We start from the raw sequence: 17500 nt of genomic DNA, 5'->3' as shown, positions 1-17500 counted from the left end.
GCCCAGGGCCTGCATCCCTTTTAAATTTTAGCTGTTAAACACACCCCCCAAACACACACACACACACACACACACACACCCAACACCCCACACAAACACCCCCCCACACCACCCAACACACACACACAAAACCCACCACCCACCACACACAAACCCACACACACACACACCCACACCACAAAACACAAAAACAAAACACACACACACAAAACCCAAAAATTTATTATTATATATATATATATTAAAATATATATATATTTTAATATTTATATATATATTTTTAAAAGCTTTATATATGGTGTGGTGTTTTGTGTGGGGGTGTGTGTGGTGTTGGGTTTTTACACCCCACTAACAAAACAAAACCCCCAACAAAACACAAACACAAACACACACACAATTATAATATAAATAATTTTATATATAAATTTTAAAATAAATAAAAATTTTATAGGGTGTTGTGGGGGGGTGTTGTGTTGGTGTTGTGTTTGGTTTTTTGTGTGTTTTTTTGTGTGATTTTAATAATAATATATATATAATATATATATATATATATAATATATATATATTAATATATATATAAAATATATTTTTTTAAATAAAATATATACAATATATAAAATATATAAAATATATAAAATATAAAATTATAATATATATATAATAGCAGTTTTTAATAGTGGTTTACCCCTTTATCAAAAAACGCCCCGATTCAGGATAGATGCATATACTGTGTGTTTTCCTTTAAATATTAATTATAATATATATATTATATATAAAAATATATATAATTATATTTTTATAAAATTATATATATAAAATAAAATAAATAAAATATTATAATATAATATATAAATAATATATATATAAATAAAATATATTTATATATTTATATTTATATATGGGAAACACCCCCAAGTATAGCATCTAACCTACCCCCCCCGGCCCGTTTCTGATAAGGGAAAACCCCAAAATTTTACAGAAAAAAGGGGAATTTCCCTTTCAGTGTTTAAAAGGGGGCCCCCCCTTTTCCCCCTCCCCCCCCCATCATAAAAAAAAGGGGAACGCTTACTTTTTTAAAAACCCCTTGGTAGCTGAAGAGGTTTATACTTTTATGAGGGAAATTCCCCTTGAAAATCTTCAATGAATTTCCCTTGGGGGGCCAAGGGGGAAAAAATGGGAAAACGGGAGAGGGATAATATGTCCCCAAGGTTTTAAATTACATTTTTTTTGGGATATCGGTCTTGATGTACGAGTTTTTTTTTGATTTTTTATATTGTTTTTGGTGTGGGGAGGGGAGTGTTTAGAAAGAGCAGGGTAGATTTTGGGAGTGGAGTGAAGCGAGGGGATTAAAGGGTGGGGTCCAGGGTAATTTTGGTTTGGGTGTGGGGAAAGGCATTTTTAAGGGAATGGGTAGATATGATTTTTTTTGTTAATTTGCATGAATTGTTTTTTCTTGCTTGGGCATTTCCTATGGTGGATCCCCGTCAAAATTAAAACAAACAAAAAAAAGGGAAAGAAATAAAAAAAAACCACGAATAAAAAATAAAACCAAAGGGAATTCGTGCTTTTTCGTGTTTTTACCTTCGTTTTTTGTTTAAAATTTTGTTCAGTTTAACCCGTTTAAACCCAAGTTTTCACAAAGCCCACTATTTAAAAAAACCTGAAATAAAGGGCTTTGATAAACCATTTTTAAAAAATCCCAAAACCCTAAATTTCCCCAAGCCCTTGTAAGGGGGAAAAAAACCCAACCCCCCAAAAAAAAACACAAGTAAAGAGAGAGGCAAAGGATTTTTGTCTTTTAATCCTTGAGGTCGCATAGAGAAGTTGTGACTTGGATTCCTAATGAGTTGCTGCCTTAAGCCATCCGCCTACTCCCTCTCCCCCCCCCCCCGCCCCCCCTCCCCTTTTCCCCCCCCTTTTTTTCCCTTTGCTATCTTTTTTTTCCCCTCCCTCTTACCTCCACGACCCCCCCCTACCCCCTTTTGGTACCCTCTTCCTCCCCCCCCCGTGTTGTTTTTAATATTCATACTCGTTTGACTTCCCCCCCTTTCCCCCCCTTTCCCCCTCCCCTCCCACCCCCGCCTAGGTATCTCTCGTTCCCCCTCCCGAAATTCTTTTTTTCCTTTTTCCAAAAGCCCCTTTCCTCTCGCCTTCCCCCTTTTTCCCACTTACCCCCTTTGTTTTATCCTCCCCCCTCTCTCTGCCCTAAACACGGGCCCTTTTATCTTTTCTCTCTCTTTTTCTCCCTCTCTCTCCCCTCTCTCTCTATATTTTTAAAATTTTTAAAAATAATATTATATATATATATATAAATATATATTTATATTATATATATATATATATATATATATATATATATATATATATATATATATGTGTGGGTGTGTGTGGGTGTGTGTGTGTGTGTGTAGGGTGTGTGTGTGTGTTGCAATATTATATATATAATATATATATATATATATATATATATATAAAAATTATTATAAATAAAATATTATAATAATAAAATATATATATATGAATATAAATATATGTATATATATATATATAAATATATTATATATAATAATTTTTATGTATATAAAATAATATATGTATTTTATATATTATATTTAATATATTTTATATAATATATAAAAATAAAAATTTTAAATATAAAATTATATATATGTATGATACACAAAACACACATTTTAACACACCCACACACACACACCCCACACAACATAAAACCCACACACACACACCCCCACACACACACACACACCCCAACACACCCCCACACAAACCCCAAAACACACATACACACACACACCCCACACGCCAACCACACAAAACAAAACACACACACACACACACACAACACCCCAAAACACACACAACACACCCCCAAAACCCCCACACACACACACAAACCACACACACACATATAATATATTATAAAATATATATATAATATATTATATATATAAATATATATATATATAATATATGTGTATATATATGGATGTATATGTATATGTATGTATGTATATAGATAGATAGATAGATAAATTCATAGACCGAAAGTTGAATACATACATATAAGTATATATGACACTGCCACTCTTCATTTTTTTATCTCCAAAGTTCGTAGTTTAAACTTACCAATAACGATTTTCATTCTGTCCTTCTCTTTCCCATTTCTTATTTAACTTCAAAATTTTAAAACATAGTATTTGCAATGGTTAAAAGTTTTAAAATTTTTAAATTGGGACTTGTAAAACAGTGGTCAGGGGGCCCCCTTGTTTTTTAACTTTTTCTAAATGTAAGGGGGTTGTGTGTTTTGTGTGTGTGTTTTGTTTTTTGGTGTGTGTTTTTGTGTTTTGGGGTGTGGGTATGTGTGTGTGGGTTGTGTGTGTGTGTGTTTTGGTGTGTTTTGTGTGTGGTTGTGTATGTGTGGGGTGTCTGTTTTGTGTGTGTGTGTGTGTGGTGTGTTGTGTGTTTTTTTGTGTGTGTGTGGGGTGTCTGTGTTCTTTATCAAATTTTTCACTTTTGCACCCTGTCCATCGGTTTTTCTTCTTCTTTCCCTCCCTCCGCCTCCTTCTTTCTCTGTTTATCTGTCTCAATCTCTCTCTCTCTCCTCTCCCTCTCCCCTCCCCTCTCTCCCCTTCCCCTCTCTCTCTCCCTTTTATCTCTTCTCTCTTCTTTTCTCCCCTCCTCTCTCTCTTCCCTTTTCTCTTCCTCTTTTTCCCCCTCTACCCTTGGGTTTATTGTGGTAGGGCCATTTTCATTAAAACAGGAAACATTACCATTGTTAACTTTTCCAGTCCCAAAAAAGCCCAGCAAGAACCCCGGGAAAAAAAAACGGGACTTAAACCCCAAAACCCCGATCGAAAAAATCCCCCAAAAAACACAAAGAAAAAAAAAAAAGAAAAAAGAAAGAAAAAAAGAAAAAGATTCCTTACCTAATCTGTCACTCAAGGCATAGGTTAGTCACAAAAACCCTGGGATTCTGGCCCCCTTTGCGCACAACCCCAAACGGGGCCCTTAGCAACCCAAAATCAATACGTCAGTTTATTGCCATGGTAGGACGCTTGCGGGAGAAGGACGGAGAGAGAGGCGGGGAGATGGGATGACGGAGTGAGGAGAGGAGGTGGGGAAGAGAGAGAGACAGAAGGAGAGACGAGGGAGTGGGAATGAGAGAGAGAGGGGGGGGGGCGAGAGAGAGAGAGAGAGAGAGAGAGAGAGAGAGAGAGAGAGAGAGAGAAGCAAGGTAAAGCAAGCAGAGAGCTGAGAGACAAACTCGCTCCACTTGTACACAACGCCTTGTCCAGCAACTTTCAAAATCTTCAAAATTCGGATGACATTCAAATCATGTCTTTCCCATCGGCATCGTGTGCGTGTCATCATGACTTTAGTATGGGGGAGGAAAAAATACCAAAGAAAAGGGGCCCAAAAGAAACTTTTCTCTCTCTCTCTATCTCTCTTTTTTCTCTCTCTTTCTTTTGTCCAGGTATTTTCGTATGCGTCGACGTATCAAGCCAATAACAAGGGTTTTTTGTAATAACTACGTTCAAATTAGTGTTTTTAATTTTATTTTTTCTTCCGCACTTTCCTTTTACATTTTTTTCTTTTCTTTCGTCTGACCTTCACCGCTTTGACCTCGACCTCGTCTGTCATTCTTTGAATCTTAATCTTGTATATTTATTTTTTTCTGATTTACGAGGATCGGGCAAACTTTTATCACGTCGTTATTCTAATTCTTGTGTCTCCTGCTTTTCCAGGCGTGTCCGAATGCGCTGAAGCAGAACGAGAGGTCACCCAACAGACGAACACGTGGCTCCCTCTGTCCAGGTCATCCGTTATGAAGCCAGGCTTTCCGGACAAAGAAAATAATTGGAGGGGAGGGAGGGAGAAGGCAAAGAGGTGAGGGCGGAAGAGAGAGGGAAGGAGAGAGGGTAGGTGGAAGTGAAGGAGGGAGGGAAAGAGAGAGGGAAGGAGAGACGGTAGGTGGAAGTGAAGGAGGGAGGGAAAAAAGAGAGGGAAGGGGGAGAAAGGGGTGGAAAATGAGGGGGGGAGGGGGGAAAAGAGAGGGGGGGAGAGGCGGTGGTTCGAAGGGGGAGGGAGGGAGGGGGGGAAAAGAAGGGAAGGGGAGGGCGGGGAGGGGGAAGTGAGGGAGGGGGGGGAAGAGAGGGGGGAGAGAGGAAAGGGGGTGGGAAATGAGGGGGGGGGGGGAAGAAGGGGGGAAGGGGAGAGGGTGGTGGAAGTGAGGGAAGGGGGACGAAGGGGAAAGACAAGAGATAGAAAACACATATACAAAAAACACTTTTATGCAAATGATAGAAAACAACAAAGAAAAAACACAGGGGGAGAAATAAGAGAAAAGGAAGATAGGGAGGGGGAAGGGGGAAAGAAAGCGTAGGGAAAAAGAAAAAACCAAAAAAAATCAAAGAAAATGAAAAAAAAAAAAGGAAAAAAAAGAAGAAAAGAAAGAAAAAGAAGAAGAAGAAGAAAAAAGGGAAAAAAGAAAAAGAAAAAAAAAAAAAAAAGATGAAAAAGATGATGAAGAAAAACGGTGATGATTAAGAAAAACGAAGGTGATTATTAAGAAAAAGAAGATGATACATAAAAAGAAGAAAAAGAAAAAAAATTGGAAAAGAAGAAGCATAAGTGAAGGAAGAGGATGACCAAAAGGAGGAGGAAGAGTAGGAGGAGAATGAAAAGAAAAGAAAAAAGTGAAGAAGGAAAAAAAACGTAAAAAGGGAAAAGTTATGGAAACCCCCTAGACCCAACAAGACGCAGTTCTTTTCAATTTATACGCAGGAAGGTACTAAGGAAAGTGCAAGCAGATATGTGCGTGGGGTGTTTTTTAAGCCGGGCAGGGCGTGGGGCAAAAGGGTTTAAAATTTCCGTTGCACCTTCCCGTAGTTTTTTGTTGTGTAAGACTTAAGATCCATGCGAACTTTTGGGCCCCCCTGAGCCCCCGGCCCGCGGGTGTGTGTGGTTGTGTTGTGTGTGTGGGGGTTCTTGTGTGTTTTTTGTGTGGGGGTTTCGTTATGTGTTTTTGTGTGTATTGGTATGAATCTTTTTTGTGACTGTTTTTTGTGAATGTTTTGTTTAAGAAAATTGAACCCTTGCTTCCTTATATTTTCCGTGTTTGCCTGCCCCTTAGGGGAAGGGAGCGTGTGTGAGGGGTATGAATAAGGGGTATGCATATACTATGTATGCCCGGTTTGTTTTGGGGTAGGGATGTGCGTTTTTGATAGTGTGTGGGTAGAATTCCCTTCGCGCGTGTGTAGGAGCGAAGGATGGGGGGTTTGGGGGGGAACACGGCAGTTTTACATCACAGGACTTTCAAAAACCCCTTTAAAAACCCGTGTCGTTGGTTTTTATTCTCAGAGGCAGGGAACCCGCAACTCTCATAAAACCGGGGGTTGGAAAGAGAGAGAAGAGAGAAGGGGGAGAGGAGAGAGGAGAGAGAGAAAGAGAGAGAGGAGAGGGGAGAGAGAGAGAGACGGGGAGAGAGACGGGGAGAGAGAGAGAGGAGGAAATGAAAAGAGAGGGGGAGAAAGGGGAAGGAGGAGGGAGGAGGGAGGGGAAAAAAAGAAATGGGGAAAAATTTAAAGGGAAAGGGTTGTGAAAGAGAAGAAAAAGAGTAAAAGAGAGAAAAGGAAGATGAACAGATAGATAGATAGAAGGGGCAATAAAGGGAGACAAAAGGGGATAGGGCTGTGCCGTAAAAGGACAGAAAGGGGCAGCCCAAATGGAAAGTTTAAAAGGGGAAGAGAAAAGAAAATAAAGGGGAAAATAGGGCAGTACTGTTTTCCCGGGAAAAGACCGACAAAGCGAGAGGAAAAAAAAAAAAATAAGAGGAAAAAACAGAGGGCACCCCAGATAAGGGAAATTATGGGGAAAAAAAAAATGAAAAAAAGCCCTTTTTAAACAGATTTTTTTTTTTAAAAAGTAACAGCCCCGGGTATGGGGGAAAGGGTTTCACGAAAGGAGATAGAGTTGGGGGGGGGAGGGAGAGGCGAAAAAGGGAAAGGGGGAGGGCCCCCCCCCCGAAAGACCATGGGAGAAAAATATATGGGAAGTATTTAAAAAAAGGAAAAAGGGAAGGGGCGAAGGAAAAGAGGGGAGAGGCGGCAGAGGGGAGGGGAAGGGGGGTCAGGAAAACTATTCGTAAATGGAAAATTGGAAATAGGACAACAAAAAAATGAAGAAGAGAATTTAGGGAAAAAGAGGGGGGGAAAAAGGGGTGATATAATGGAAAGAAGGAGAGGAAGTTTGGGGAAAAAAAAGAAGAAAAATATCCAAAGATACACACACAGGGAAAAAGGAACCCAAAAAATTAAAAAAAAAGGAAAAACCCCCCCCCAAAAAAAAAAAAAAAAAAAAGTATTGGTACAGAAAGGCAATATGGGGGAGCGTTGGGGTAATCGCATAGGAGGAGGGAAAAAAGGGAAAGGGACGAAAAGGGGAAAAAACAGAAAGAGAGAGAGGGGAGAGAAGAGAGAGGGAGGAAAATGAGAACCCCGGGGATGAGAGGGGGAGAGGAGACGGGGAAGAGAGGAGAAGGGGAAAAGATTTAGAGAGAGAGGAAAGAGAGAAAGAGAGAAGAGAAAAAACAGAAAAAAAAAGGGGGAAAAAAAAGAGGGGGGAGGGGGGGGGGGGCCCGGGAGAAGAAAAGAATAGAAAGAGAACGAAGGAAGAACTAAACAATATGAAAAAAAAATATAAAAAATAAAAAAAAAACAGTAGAAGAAGGAAAAAAAAAATAGATTGGCGAAGAAAGGAAAAAAGTTCCAGGGGGGAATAGGAAATGGAAGGAAAGAGATAGAGTGAAGCGATAAGGGGGATAAGGCCAGAGAAGGGAGAGGGGGGGCGGGGGTGACATATAGCTAGTGGGGGCACCGTGTGTATCGGGAACTGAAGAGGGAAAAATTCGCTTTGAACGAGTCAAAAGAAGAAACATGTTTCAAAAAGGGACGTGCGTGTGGATAATATAGTCAGGGTTGGAGAAAATTGTGTGGAGAGAAAATTTAAAGAAACGATCGATAAAGGAAGAAGAAAAGATGTGCGAGGGGGGCAGAGGGAGATAGGTTTGAAATTTCAAGTGGAGAGAGGAAAATGACAGACGGAAGGGTTTGAAAACACAAAGGAGAAAAGTAGAGAGGGGAAAAAGAGAGGAGAGAGAGAGAGAGGGAGAGGGGAGGGAGAGGGAAAAGGAGAGAGAGAAGGGGAGAGAGAGAGAGAGGAGAGAGAGGAGAGAGAGAGAGAAGGGGGGAGAGAGAGAGAGGGGAGGAAGGGGAGAGAGAGGAGGAGAGAGAGAAGAGATTGGGTATAAGATATATAAAAGATGATGATGATGATTTGTAAAACTAATACTAATTTCTAAATAATACTAATAAAAAATAATAATAATAATAATAATAATAAAATAATAAAAATAATAATAATAATTTTTTAAAAATAACAATAAAAAAATGATGGGGGATGTTAGATGATGGGCCATGATAATAAGGTGAGACAATAATAGTAAAATAATTACAAAGATGGTGATAGTAAAAGTGAAAAATAATAATGATAATAAATTTTTTAATTTAAAAATAATGATAATAAAATAATAATAAAAAAAATAAAAAAAATAATTTAAAAATAACAATAATAATGATAACCAAATTTGTAATATTAATAATTATTTTCTTTAAAAAATAAAAATAAAACATCATAATTTAAAAAAATAAAAAATTTAAAAGATAAATAAAAAAATAGAATAATGATAATTAAAAAAAAAAACAATTTAAAAATGAAAAAATAGATGCAAATAGGGGTAAAGGAAATTTTTGGGTAATGGGCGAATTTTCGAAATCACAAATAAAAGGTTTTTAAATGAAAAATCAATAAAAATGGGGAAAAAAAGATAAAGTTTAAAAAAAGGAGAAGGGAAAAAAAGAAAATGGAAATTTCCCAAAAAAAAAGCGGGGGGGGGGGGGGGGGAGAGGGGATGGAAAAGGGGTAATAGAGAGGGTTCAAAGACAGAGACCGAAATAAGATAGGGGAAAGTGGGCAAGGAGTAGGAAACGAAAGGGGAAGAGAGGGAGGGGGGGGGGGGATTTGAAAACGAAACAGAAAATAAAAAACATACAAAAAAAATGAGGGGAAGGGGAGCAAACAAGAAAGCGAAAAAAGGGGAAGACAAAAAAAACAGAGAAAAAGGGAAAGAAACGATGCACAGAATAAAAAAAAGGAGGGAAGAAAACAGGGGAAAAAGGGGAGTGGCAAGGGACGAAGAAAAAGGGGAGAGGCAAACGAAAGGGAACGCAAAAAACGGGAAAGAGGGAAAGGGCCCTAGAGGGGTGACGAAAGCAAGAGAGCAAGCAGGGGTTTCAGGGCGGAGCAAGAAGAAGGAGGGTGGGCGGGGGGAAAGCAGGAAACAAAAAGAGCTAAGCAGGAAAAGGGAACAGGGGGAAGACGCAGAGGGGCAGCAATAGGGCAGGGAAAGGGGCTCAGGGCGATCACCCAAATTTGGGGGGCCTTCGAGAGCTTTTCGTGCTCCATTGAGATTCTCCGCAATCGATATCGCAAATTTTAACTTGCACAGCCCTCCCGCGAGGGTTTGGGACCTTTTATAAAACGCATCCTTTTACTCCTTTTTCTCTTCTGCCTGTTCTCGGGTTTTTTTTTTTTTTTTTTCTCCGGGTTTTTTTTCTATTTTTTGTTTTCTTTAATTCCCTTTTGTCCCCCTGTATTTGTAATTATTTTGGGCCCCCAGCCGTCTTGGGGGATTTGTCTCTTTCATAGCGGGGCTATCCCTTTTACCCTTTCTTTGTTCCCTTTTCTCCTTTGCTTTCTTTTTCTCCAAAATTCTGTTCCCTATTTTCCAAAAGTAAATTTCCCTTTAAAACTTGCTCAGTAAGGGGAAATAAAGCCCGGATAACTTTTTCCTTTTCCCCTTGCCTTTGCTTTTTTGTTCTTTTCCCAAAAATTCTCAGTCCCCCGCATCCTTTTTCGCTCCTTTTTATTTTCCAATCCCAAGGGGCTTGTGGGCCCCCCTCAACCACCCAAAAAGGCCTAAACCCAAAAAAAGCCAAAAATACCATTAGCCCACACAACCCGTCCAAGGAGCCTTAAACCCGGGGGAAACCAACCCAAAGGGGCCCTTTTGGGCCCTCATCCCCATCAAAACCCGTTGGTCATACAGCCAACGAAGGAGGCGTTTAAACCAAAAAACCAAAAAGGGGCCCTTTCTCACTCACTCACTCACCTCCCCCCCCCCCCCCCCCACAAAACCCACACGCAAAACACACACAAACACACACCCCACACACCCACACACACCCCACCCACACACACACACACACACACCACACCCAAAAAACCCACACACCACAACTCAAATCACTCACCAATCACTCACTCACTCACTCACCACTCACTCACCACACACACCCCACAAAAAACACACACACACAACCCCAAAACACACACCCCAAACACACACTCACCACAAATCCTGACTAAATCATAACTCACTCTCACTCCTCTTCCTCCTCTCTCTCTTCTCTCTTTCCTCTCTCTCTTCTCTCTCTCTTTTCTCTCTCTCTCTTCTCTCTCCCCTCTCTTTCTCTCTCATGCTACCTTTTTTTCCTCCCTTTCCCTTCCCCTCCTTTTTCCCCCCTTTCTCCTTATTTACTGCAGAGTCCTCTCGACTGCACTTTATCTGTTATTCCCGCCAGCCGCCCCACATTTCCATCTGCGAGAAATATCTCTTCTTGTTAGTAATAATACCATCTAAAAGCAATAACCTTATTTTACCGCTTGTTGTTCTTCCCTTTTTCATTGTTAAACGTCGGCTTTTTCGCTTTCCCCCTTTCGCAACGGCAAGAGGTTTTGAGACTCTTCCCACAAGTTACACTAGGATCGCTGCCCTGCCAATAGCCACGTTATCGGCTATTAGGGCAGTGTATAAATTCAGCTTACTGCTCCTTATTAAATCTGCGGGTTTCGTTCATTTTGGGGCCCTTTTTTAATTTTCCCGTGAGACTTTTCCTCGCCGCGCCCTTTTTCGCTTTCGCTTACACACGACACGCAAATACCCCTCCCCGCCCCATTCACAAGCACACAGCCCCCCCCCCCCCCGGGACACACAAACACAAACACACCACAACACAAAACACACACACCCACACACACACACACACCAAAACACCACACACAAAACAACACAACACACACACACCACTAATCCTTCTCCTTACTTCTATACTATTACTTCTTCTTTTACTTTTTTTTTTTCTTTCTTTTGGGGAAAAAAATTTTGGTTTAAATAACCCTTTTTTAAAATGTATCAGTTATTATTTTTTTTTAAAAAAGTATTTTTTTAATAAAAGATACGATAATATTGATAGTTATAACTATGATAGTAATGATAGTTAAAACATTAACAATATCAATACTTGGGGTAACAAGCGTAACAACAGCTGCAGGTAAAGTCATGAAATAAAATTAAAAATAAATCAACCGAGAATAATATTAAAGAGAGCCCACCCCAAAGGGAGAACAGATCACATAGGGGATCAAATGCCGTCGTTTTCTGATCGCTGTCAGAAGGTCGTTTCGTGGGGGGGGAAAAAGGGAAAAAGTATATATATATATTATTTTAAATATATTATATTGTATAATACATACATATATTATATATATAATTTATATAATATTTATAAAAATATTATATGTATATATATATATAAAATTTTATTAAAATTGTGGGTTTGTGTGTGGGTGTGTTGTGGTGTATCCCTATATAAAATATAAAACATATATAGAAAATTTGTATTTACATTATTTGCCCCGGGTAAACAAAAAAATGCCCCCGGGGGTTTCCCCTTTAAACAAGGATAGCACCCTATTAGTTTCCCTATACCAGGGTTGCGGTGAAACTCCCCGGCAGCAGGGCAGTAAAATTTCTGGTGAAAAAAAAACCCTCATTTCTATGATTACTGGTTTCACCCAAATAATAGGTCGGGCGTATTACAGTGAAACTTTTTTAAAAACCCGGAAGAGATATTCCTCCTATTTATTGGAGACTGCGAGTTGAGAAGGAGCCGGGGGGTTTCCACTCAACTTTTATTTTCTCCTGACAAACCTCTACTCCAAGGATTAAAATCGAAACGATAATTCATACCACACGCCCGTTGCGGGGGTTTTTTAAGGGGGGGTTTATTCAGGGGGGAAAACCCAGGCTGAAATTTTAAAAAACAGCTTTGGGAAAAGACAAAGAAGATAAAAAAAAAACACCCAATTTAAGGGAAAAACATTAAAAATGGGAACGGGAACGAAAGGGAAAAATAAAAAGAAAAATGGGAAAATTTCCCATTGGGTCTGTAAGGGAAAGGGAAGAAAAAACATTCAAATACAGGAATAAGTAGACCTTTTTTGGAAAAGTAAGGGAAGGGTTTAAAAACTAAAAAAAAAACAAAAACCTTTTCTTTTTTCGGGAAAAAGGGAAAAAGGGAAAAATTATGGGCCACGGATTTTGCTATGTTCCCCCCCCCAAAAAAACTGCGAATGCACAATTGGGTACGGCCCAATAAATGATCGCTTTTTTAAAAGTCAAATAAAATTTTAAAACCTCAAATATTAGTATTATCAATGCTACGCCCAAACCAAATTTTGCAATAGGAAGAAAGGGAAAAATTTTTTAAAACTCTCCAAGATATTTTAGACACAATCCCTAACAGAATGTAAAAATAAGGGGGAAACCTCAACGCCAAAGTGGGAAAAAAATAACAAAAAAATTCCCCCTTTGGAAAATTGGGCCCTTTGGAGTTTAAAATGAAAGAGGTAAAGTTTTTTATTAAATTCCCTAGTAAAAATAATTTATTTTACCCCAATCCCTTTTTTTCCAACACCCCCCAAAAGGACATTTTGTAAAACGGGGTTTTTTAAAACCAGAAAAAAAGCCCCAAAACCAAATTGACTACATTGTGCTAAACCCAAAAAAGGGAAAAAAGTTGCAAAAAAAATCCCAAAAAAAGACCTTGGTCCCGCCCGGGCAACAGGACCCCCAACTACTAACTATCGATTTTAAAAATAAGATAAAAAAGATGGAGCTTTCCCCCACCACCTCAAGCTGACTACAAAACTCTTGATAAAAAAATTACAGAATTACAGTGTCAAAAAAAATTTTGAAATACTCAACCCAATGGAAGATGATAAAAAAACCCAATGAGTTAGGGGGAAGAAGGAAAAAAAAATTTCCTGATGAGCCCCTGTTTAAAGAAACTATCGCCAAAAAAAAAAAAGGGAAAAAATTTCCCCCCTTATCTAAAAAAAAACACTAGTGAAATTGAAAAAGAAGAGGGCCAAAAAAAAAAGGTATCAATAACCCAAATTTAAAAAAGAAAATTTACACTAAAAAAAATAAAAAAATTAAAAGATTATTGCGACAAGATAAAAAAAATTTTTTTAAATAAACCTTTTCCCAGAGAACTGAAAACTGTTCTATCAAAAGAAAAAACAAAAGGGAACCCCTCCCAAAGGGAGTCAAAAACATCACACAAAAATTTTAAACCTACAATGGAAAATATCAAAACTGAAGATGGCTTTTTTTATGTGAGGGAAAAAAAAAAAAGGAATTTAAAAAGATAGTTTTGGAATCAAATTTTTTCCAACTTATCCAAAAAGAAAAAAATATCTAACAACAACTTTAAATTTAGACTCAATGACAGCGAGGATAAACCACCGCCACTGCGGGGACGAAGTTAAAAAAGGCCTTTTAAAAAAAAGAAAGAAAAAAAGACCCCCGGGAATAGATGAAAAAACCCAGCAAAAAACTAATTAAAATGCTGGGGGAAAGTTTTTGAATATTTCCCTTTTTAAAAAACTCTGTCAAAAATAGGGAATAAAAGAAAAGGGCCCAGAAGACTGGGTAAAATCAGTTTTTATCCCTACCAAAAAAAGGTGAGGGCACTCCAATGCCCCAATAATGGGAAAAATTGCATTAATAAGCCCACAGGGGGAAAAAATTTTTTTTAAAATTTTTTTTTTGCTGAAAGAATAAAAGTTGAATTTAAAGAGAGATCATTGCAGAGCAAGCGGGTTTTTCGCCCGGGGAAAGGGTACCAGAAACCAATTCAAAATTTTAAAATTGACCCATAGAGAAAAAAACAGGGAACCAAAAAACCTATACCGGGGTTTTTTCATTCGTTTTACTCGATGGCTGTTGATCACGATATCCTCTGGAAATAACATGTAGGGTAAATTTTCCCAAAACACATCACCCCCCAAAACTAATAAAAGCCCTGTAGCCCAACAAAAACAGCTGTAAGAACCTTAAAGGGGTTTAACAGAAGGGTTTCGAAGTCAAACAAAGGAGTACGACAAAGGGGGGCTTCTGGGCTCCGCACCTTCTTAAAAATATATTTTGAAACAATTATGAAAAGGGGGCTCTAGAGAATTTTTTATGGAACTGTGGATGTTGGGGGATACAAAAAATCAAATCTGAGGGACGCCGGATATATTTTGAAATTTCCCGCAGTATCAATGAACTACAACAACTATAGACAAAGTTAGAGAAAAACAAACGAAAAGGCCCGGGGTTTTTTCTTAATGCCCAAAAAAAACCCAAGAAACATGAAATTTAAAAAATAAAGCCAAGGGGCAAAGATGAACATGTTACAATCAATGGAATGATTTTGGAAAAAGTTAAAAAATTCACTTATCTTGGAGCTGTTTTTAAAAAAATACATAATTTATGATTCCCCCGGAGATTAAAAAAAAAGAATTACCATTTCCAAAAAAGCCACAATTGTTCAAAAAACTCTGGAAAGACCGAAGGGATTACCCCTTTCGGACCCAAAACGGGGGTTATTGAAAATCATTGTTTTTTCCCAATTTCATCATATGGTTCTGATGTTTGGGGGTTGAAGTTTGATAACAAAAAAAGAAACAAAAGTTTTTAAATGTGGTGTTTAAAAAACGATTTCTTGGGATAAATTTGCTGGGCAGAGAAAAGACGAATGATGAAGTGCTGAAAAAAAATAAAATTTTAAAGAACGGCCCTTTTTGGGAAACTTGAACCCAAAAGGGAAAATTTAAAATTTTTTGGGCATGTAATGAGAAGTAAAGTATTGAGGGAAAAAATTTCTGACGGGATTTGGGGAAAGGGAAAAAAGAGGAAAAGGGAAAAACCCAAGACAAGACCCGAGCGGCAATTTTCAAAGATATTTCGGGCTGCGATTTTACAAGTGGAAGGAAAGGGGCAGGTCGAAATTTAGTGGCAAGGGTGGTGGAGGGGTCCACGGCGCTCAAAAAATGAGCATACCGGTTTTGTGATGTGTACAATTTTTATCCCTGGGTATGTGTGTGTGTGTGTGTATACTCACATATATATGTTTTTTTTATTTTGTGTGGGTGTTTGTGTGTGTGTGGTGTGTGTGTGTGTGTTGTGTGGTTGGTTGGGGTGTGTGTGGGTTTTGCAAATAAATAAAAAATAGATATATTATATAAAATAATAAAAGATATATATATTTTATATATAATTTTATATTATATTTTATGCAAAATTTATATATATATACATATTTTATATTAAAATATTATATATTAATATATATATTGTATGCCCTATTTTTTTAAAAAATTTTTTATAATTAGATTATATATATTATATATATATATATATATATAAATATAATTTTAAAGCCCGGGGGGCCCAATAGTTAGAGCGTCCAAATCAACACTGTACGAAAGGGAATCTGAGTTCGAGGGTTTTGGTACCGGGCCCGGGGCGTTGTTCCCCCTTTGGGGAAAAGGGAAATTCAAAACCCCGATTGGGCCCACCTGCCACTGGGTGGGCCAAGCCAGGGTTTAAGTCAGTGCTTTGGGCCCAAGGGCCCGGGGTAAAATAAGGAAAAGATTACTTAAAAAAAAGGTAACCGGGACCTCTGAAAAGGAAAAAGGGGGCCCTAAACCCCGTACTCACTCCAAAGCCACAACATGAAAACTACAAATTTAAAAATCATGTTTTGACCCAAAGGCGGCCAGACATGAACCTACCATTAAAAAAAGAAAATATATATATTTTAAAATATATATATTTTATAATATTTTTAATATTTTATATATATATATTAAAAATATTATTGTATATATTAAAATTTATATATATTTAATTGTTTTGTGTGTGTGTGGTTTTGTTGTGTGTGTGTGTGTGTTGGGTTTTTGTGTGTTTTTGTGGGGGTGGGTGGGGTATGTGTGTGTGTTTGTGTGTGGGTGTGTTGTTTTGTGGGTGCCTCTGTGGGTGTGTGCATTTTTTATATTTATATATATATATATAAAATATATATGATATATATATATATAATATATATATATAATATATATTAAAAACATATATTGAAAAAAGACAGAGGGCACACCTACAATATTTCCCGATATAAATTCCCGCCTTTTCCTTTATAATACATTTGGGTTTTTTAAACTTTTAACTGCAGGAGATGAAGCCCACTAAAAGTTTACATCATCTAAACAGTATATCATACCCGCTAGTATTTCTTTAGCTCACCTAAGGGACGGTTGTTATGGTCTCGCGACTATTTCTTAGTTTTTAGTTTATTACACTTTGGGAAAAAAGATAATTAGGGGAAAGAACAACGGTAAAAATAATAATAATGATCGTGATAATACTAATAGCAACAGTATTGATAATTATGATGATATTGATGATGAAAATGAAAACAAAATAGAAATAATAGTTGCAATAGTATTAGCAAAAATAATAGTAGCAATAATAACAATAATAATAATAATAATAACAATAATAATAATAATAATAATAATAATAATAATAACAATGATAATAATAATAATAATAATAATAATAATAATAAAAATAATAATAATGATAATAAAAAAAAAAATAATAATAATGATACTAGTAACAAGAATGAAAATAACAATAATAATACGATAATAATATTAATAATAATAACAATGACAGTAACAATAATAGCAACAATAACAGTAATAATAACAAAAGATAATCATAAAATAAGAAAGATTTTCACCCCACGGCCAGACAATTCCCGCTGCCTTTGCCTGAGCTGGTATGCGACGCCACCTACGCAGGTCCTTAGCAAAGCTTTGCAACCCACGCTCTTGGCCTCATATAAGTGAACTTTCTGCAGAAGAAAAGGCCACTGTAAGGAGGGCCGTGCAGCATACAATGAGGGTTTTAAGGGCCTATGTTCTCTGGTGCTCGCTTGTTCTTGGCAGATATTTTCATAATATGATTTATTCCATTTGCTGTTTGCCTTCATCGTTTAGATCAAAGATTTTGTCTTATCCATGAACAGCTCTCAAAGGCATAGTTCTGGTAAGAACAAGAGATATAATAATTATCGAGTCCCAAGAAAAATCTCTCTAAATCATACCATACATTGATATTAAAAGGAATAAACAAAGAGAAATAAACGAATAAGTAAGATATTATATATAAGGAAGATGATCAATA

Source organism: Penaeus monodon, chromosome 11 (genome assembly GCF_015228065.2).
Source record: "Penaeus monodon isolate SGIC_2016 chromosome 11, NSTDA_Pmon_1, whole genome shotgun sequence".
Classification (NCBI taxonomy): domain Eukaryota; kingdom Metazoa; phylum Arthropoda; class Malacostraca; order Decapoda; family Penaeidae; genus Penaeus; species Penaeus monodon.
This window is presented reverse-complemented; position numbering follows the sequence as displayed.